Source organism: Cricetulus griseus (assembly GCF_003668045.3).
Source record: "Cricetulus griseus strain 17A/GY chromosome 1 unlocalized genomic scaffold, alternate assembly CriGri-PICRH-1.0 chr1_0, whole genome shotgun sequence".
Lineage (NCBI taxonomy): Eukaryota > Metazoa > Chordata > Mammalia > Rodentia > Cricetidae > Cricetulus > Cricetulus griseus.
Genome location: NW_023276806.1, coordinates 267,959,952 through 267,966,835, shown reverse-complemented (window position 1 = coordinate 267,966,835; position 6,884 = coordinate 267,959,952).

The window sequence follows — 6,884 nt, the reverse complement described above, 5'->3', positions numbered from 1 at the left end:
ACTGGAAAATTGCCTTCTCTAGCTGCGCTAGCCACATTTTAGGCCCAGCAGCCACCTATAAGTACAGCGGCTTCTGAGTACAGATTATAAACTCTACCTAAACAGACCATCCCTGGAGAACTTCCTTTATTTCAAACACCCAGTGACTTCTGTCACCTAAATACAGAGCACGCAGGAGTAGTGAGAGGGTGTCTTTGAAGTCATCTGGTCTGTTTCCTCTGCCTGTGGGAACCCAGAGAAGAAAAGGCTGCCGGGTTGGTTTTGTTTGCACACCACCCCTCTCACACTCCGTGTACTCATCGCTCCGCCTGGCACTACCAGTGTCCTCTTTCAAGAGTACAGACACCAGGGGTGTGGCTGCAGTGCCTTCCTCCTGCTATAAGATCCCCCATCTCTGTGCTGGCCTGAGTGGCTGTGACGGGAAGACTATGGGGAAGCCATCCCCCGTGTGTCTGTCCCCATCTGCCCGTGTGAGGTCACTGAAGCAGCTGGCATGCTTGGGGCAGCTGGCTCTCTCTCCAGTGCTGAGGTCAGCCCAGTTAGTTGAATGGACTGCCTTCTCAAGGGAAGGAGGGCAGAGCTGGGGCTAAGACAGATGGTACCAAGGCCAGTGTTCATGGACCACAAGTGTCAATCCCCAGGAGGAACACAGAATCCTTCAGGGATATCTGTCACACCTCCCAGGCCCTTCTAAAGCATCTGATAATGAAGAATGAGCATTGCTGAGTTTGGAATCTGCCAGAGTGCTTCCTCAATGCATATTGTCTTTCTTCTTTCTCCACATCATTTGGAGCTTTAATAGTGTCTCTATCCGGGATGCCTAAATTAATGGGATAAAAAGTGGATCCCTTTTTCTTTATGAGGGGAAAACTATTTTGACTCTGTCATGGTGAGGCTGCTCTAGTTTGGAGAAGAGGGAAGTGGATGCCGCAGGAAATAGTCTCCATGCCATCAGAGCAGACACTTCAGTCACTGCTGACAACCTGATGTCAAACCAAGAAAACACAGCTTCCAAGCAGTACTACAACCTGCTTGTTCCATTACTCTACAGTATAGAGTGGTGTGTAGCGTCTACACACTGCCCAGCTTCCATACTTCCACTGTGTAATATCTCATTAATGGGCAGATCTGGGAGGAATTGGGGAAGTGGTTATGATCACAATAAATTATATGAAATTCTCAAATAAATTTTAAAATGAGGGGGAAATATACATAGATATTCTACCATCGGTCATCCAAGTGGCCGTGTCATCTGCAAAGAAATCACATGCATCGTCATTTGTCTGTCACCTCATCTCAACAATGCAGAGACAGGATGTGGAGTGACTGACAACCAAGTGTAGACAAATTATCAATTGGGTGAACTAATGAAGTAATCAAAGCTTGCCTTGAGATAAAGGCAAAGGAATAACAGAATGGAAGAAAGGGGAGAGCGGGGAAGTCCTTGGCCATGATATCTCAAGTCTGTAAATCCCGGTATGAATTGACTTGAACTATTTTAACAGAATATTTACAACTGTTTTAAGTCCTAATTGAATATTACTTAAAGAAGAGCTATTACTCCATTTACCAATGAAGAAAGCAATTATTATTCTTATTTAGTAGTAGTTTCATGGTCTAAGGCTGCACATACAGGAATTATTCTGAATGAAGCTCATTCACTCTGGTAAGAAATCAAGAGTTACTTTGTTAGTAGGAGCCACTTCCTGACAACAGTTGTGGTGACATGTTACACACAAGGGGAAGAACAAGCCTTGGTTGCAACATGCTTGCTTTGAGGGCAACTCATCAGTTCTGACTTCTGGAGGAAGGTGGAAGGAACTGGAAGGAGGATGCTCCCTGCCACCTCCCTGAAACCAGTGAAGTTGCTAGAGTGTTGCACCCATGACACCTGCCCCTCTATTAGACTTAGCTGGAAAAGACCCTCACTGGTTAGTAAAAGTTTGAACAATCACTCTTACCCTATATTTTGAAAGGATAGTCTAGGAATCCTTGAAGTTGAGACTTTCGCAAAATAAGAACAATTTCTTTTTCCATGAGGGAAATCCTTTGAGAGTTGGGATGCTGCACTTTTTAGTGACTTTGGCATTCTTCACACTGGTCATGATCCCGTCTGTTAGGAGTGGGACTGGACAGGTTGCTCTAGACGTGAATGGCCATGGAGCTGGCTTTAGGATGCTCCATCTTTCTCTGTAGTGCTCCACATCTCCACCCTATTCTTCCAGCTACATATATTACAGATGTATATAATCTTGACCAACTCGGCCAGTCGTCTCTAACCTCCACTGGAGCGGGATAGAGACCGACTCTTCAGTAAAACAATAAAAATGTAGGATACATGGTCCTACATCCCAAGAAAGGGGTATCTTTCTTGGTAAGTCACTGTTTGGAGTTCAAGTCTATAAGCAAAGGATAAAACCATGCATTTCTTCAAAGAAAGACACTCATTAGGCTGTGCCTTAGCATTAATTTGTGATGTGTTCCTGACCTACTAAAATAAGGAAGTAGTCAATGGATAGAATTTTTCTCATTACGGTGTTGAAAGCCATTCTACATCCTCATCTTCTGGCTGTTTTGGAGCAGCAAAGACTTCTAGAGAGGAGTACCGGTGGCTTGTTTTTTCTAATTGTTACTGGGGGAGAAAGTGTATTGCTTTTGCCAGCCTTCCTTGGAGAAGTTACCTTGAACAAGGGTACTTATAAATATGCTACATTTTTAAAGTATCATTAGTGTCTATAAAGGGAGGGGAAAAAAGATCCCGAAGCCAGTGGGAAAGTAGCCAGTTTTGTAGCTGGCTGCCCTCTTGAGCTGGCTGAAACTCTGTGAATATTCCTCAAAAGTGTAGGACTAATTTAGAGAGACGCCATGAAAAAGTTTCACATGTTATCCTTCCCTCTGGCCCACTTATGGCTTATGGAAGAAAAAGAAAAATCCTGGTGGGAAAACATAAAGCCACCCATTTTTCCTACCAAACTAATTAGGGCTCATCTGCTTTTGAATTTGAGTTAAGTTGGCCTATATCTTCACACCCTTTGCCTGTTTCTTGTCAGATAGCACAGTTTAATCGGCAATATAGAAACCGTGTGTGTGTACACATGTGCATGTGGATGCATATGCATGTTTGTGTGTGTGTGTATGCATGGACACATGTGTGGGTATATGTGTGCATGCGTGGATATGCATGTATGCATGTATGAGTGTGTGTGCACGTGCATGCATGTGTGTGTGTGTGTGTGTGTGTGTGCATTCTGTGTCAACCACATTATAATCTCATCTGTCATTCCTTAGGCATCACCACCACCCTTTTTGGAGGCAGGTTCTCTCACTGGCCTGCAGCTGACCAAGTGCACTGAGCTGGCTGGCCAGTGAGTCCCTAGGATTTGCCGTCTTTGCCTGCCCAGCACTGGGGTTACAATTGCAAGCCATCACGACTGTCTACTTTGTTTTCAGTGTGGTTTCTGGAGACCATATCTGGGTTCTTATGACCTGCCATTTCCTTGTAAAGATATTTCTGTAGGAAGCAAGCTTTGTGTGAATGGGCATGCACAGTAGGCCCTCATCAGCTGTGTGACCAGGGTGCTTTGCATTTGGTCTCAGTGACATGTGCTATCTACTTATGATAAGAATGACAGTCTGTGGGCCCTGCATCTTTTAATTCTTTATCACTGCTGGCAGAGTTTAGAGGACCTTCAGTGGCAGAGAGGGGACCTTTGACATCCACAGCTGAATCAATCTGTAGACATTACTGGTAAGAATTCCACTCAGTGCCCTAGACATACACCAGATAAGAAACCGCTCTGTAGAACCCTGACCCAATCCCCACAATGCCCTGGGCTCTGTGATCAGTCCCTTATGAAGCTCAGAGCTCCCTCTGCAAAGCCTAGTGAGTCCACCTCCAAGTTAAGGATGGCTGTGCTTAGGCCACATTATGGAGGAGCCTCTCTTTTGATTCCCCCCTATTTGATTTTCTTGATGAAATCGAAACATCTTAACTTGAGCCCACAGGCTTTGGGCCCAGTCTGGCATTTCAGGCACTTTTCCCTAAAGCTGTCAGTGTCGGGGTGTGTGAGTGTGTGTGTGTGTGTGTGTGTGTGTGTGTGTGTGTGTGTGTGTGTGTGTGTGTGTTCCCTGCTTAGATCTCTTCCAATGCACGCTCACAGAAGACCCCTGGCATCTTCCAGCCATGCTGCCACTTTACTTCACACAATGAATATTCAGAGGCTGCAGTCGCCGCCGAGGACTCAGGTGGTCCAAACAGTAACGTGATTACAATGAACCCTAGCATGAAAGCCACTCTGAAACACTGATGACAGCCCCGTTGCCCTCTCCCCTGCCCCTCATACCACATGAGAGGAGAGTCCCGGGGAACCTCTGAATTGGGCATCTGTCCCTCACAACAGTGGGCTCACGCCTTCCTGGATAATGTGTTGTCATGAGCATGTTGTTTTAAAAAGACAACGGACCCTTCTGTAGTCGTCTCCACAAAATGCATCAGGGCTAACTGGGCATAAAGGATGCCCTGTTGAGTCCAGCAATGCATGCATTGTTTGCCTGAAAATGGAGTCAGCATCTCCCTGGGAAAATATAGCTAATTTATTTTATGTATTTTGCCACCATCAGCAGTTGAACTCAAGCTGCTCCGTTCTCTTATGGGTTAATTTTCGCTTGGTGCGGATCTAGGCTGATGGATAAATTGCAGCCCTTTCTCTTTTCGTGGAGGACTCTGAAGTCTTTTTTTCAGGATTAGTGCTTGCTTTCGGCTGCCGCATGTGCGGTGACTCCGGATCCTTCCCCTTCGGAAGAGCGCCCTTTGCAGCATTCCCCCTTCGGAGGGATCACTTAGACACTTCCAGCTGGTGGCAGGGGATGCGGCCATAACACAGCTCCTTGGTCCCAGCTGCCTCCACTACAGCCTCTGCCGCAGGATGGCTGCCCTCTCCGGGAGAGGGGAAGGCTTAGCAAGGTGTAAGGTGAAATCCGGACCTGGCTGTGGTGGGTTTTGAAAGCTGCAGTTTCCCCAGCATCTCTGCCTCTCTGCCTCTTGGATGCTTCCCTGCCGTTCAGCCCAGGCGCCTCTCCAGCTAGGGCTATGCTGCTCTGTGCCTGATTAGAGGTGCCCAGGGAGATCACCTTTTCGGAGAAAGCTCTGCCTGCTTGACAGGGTCTTTTTCAATGCATTATGGCTCATGCCGCCTCCCAGTTAAAGAAAAACCGGGATTTAGAAATCAATGCTGAAGAAGAGACTGAGAAAAAAAAGAAACACCGCAAACGGTCCCGGGATCGCAAGAAAAAGGTAGCTATCTATGTGTGCCACTGGGCTCTCATCTTTGTGTCTGAATTTCCTCCCAGCATCTGTGACAAGCATGGAGGGCTCTTTTTCACATGCAGCATAGACTAGAAATTGGGAGTAGAGATGGGGGGCTGCTGCTAAAGCATGGTCACAGACCAGGCTTGGGCCAGGGAAGGCTTTCTCCTGGGGAAGGAGGGTGATTGCAGGGCTCTGCGGAAGGTGCAAGGTGGACCTCACTTTACAGGGGCACCGGCATGTTTGCACAACACACAAGGGTGTTGCCAAGGAGTTCAAGTTACTTTCTTTGCAGCTGGGTCAAGGTTAAATAGGCTGGAGGTGACTGGTTTGCTGGAGAGCCCGGCCTTTGTACTTCTTAGAGGTCTGTTGTGTGAAAAAGCCGCTTTTGTGTTGGAAGTGTATCACATGTGTGCATGTCTTGGGCAGCTTTGTGACCTTAAGTCGGGTCCTGTTCTGCCTTCTTGCTGTCCTTGGGCCTCTTACCTCTAGGAGGTATTTTTCGGCAGGGGTTCTGCAATGGAAATCAAAGACTAGAAATAACTTTTTTGTGGTTAAATAGAGCTGAAATCACAGTGGTTTTGAGTCTTACCTGCTGGGTGAGAGTGATTCTAAAGGCAGGAATTCCTGTAACATGGGGGTGGAGGAGAGAGCACTGCAGCCTTCACCACTGATGGCCTGAGATCAAAGCCCTGATGGGGCACTAGGTACCCAATTCTGTTGTCCAGGGCTGGGGAGGAGACACAGGAGAGAGATTCTGGGCCAGCGGTGTTTCGTTGCAGCTACAGAGTTCTTACTATTTGATAGCTTTGCCCTTTAAGATGACTCCTGGGGACTGGCCAGTCCAAAGGACTTTCCCTGCATGACAATTAAGAATATTTGACTAAAACCCTGTGATCTGAATATAGAAGCCAGTCATAAAACATTTTGATGTATCTCTGGGAATACCCCAAGGGAAAGAGGCTCTTGAAGAATTCTTGATGTGTCTGCTTTGCAAATGACATGTAAATTCCATCCATGGAATCTACCTTTTTTCAAGAGAGAGGGCTATTTTGGGTACCTTCTCAGGTTCCTTCCGGGTTCTGCTCTGCAGGAGTAGGCCCTCTGCCTTTTGCCTGAAGGAAATTGAATTTGGAGGGTTGCGGTGGTTTTGCGGCAAGATGTTGCATGTGCATACTTTCCCTTTGGGTATTCTTGTAAATAAACTCCTTGGGTCTCTTTTCATAAAAGTACAAACCCAGGGTAAGGAATTCTGTGATGGCTTGTTTCAAAACCCTATATAGCAGAGTTAGGAAATGACTGTATTTTCCTAGGTGTCCTAGTCTTGTTTTATTATGTGAGATTTGGCTCAGAGAAGGTCACTGTGGATGGCCTCTCGCCAAATATCCCTGTCTCCACTCCCTGATGCTAAATGGGCTTCCAAGACATGTGTGTGTGTGTGTGTGTGTGTGTGGTCACACTTTTTTTTTTAAGATCCAGTATCATCCTGAAGGTTGATGGAAAGACCTTGTAGCATCAGTGACTGATCTGGGCCCATGCTTGACTAGGAAGGCACACAAGGAAGGGTGAGGTAGGGTTG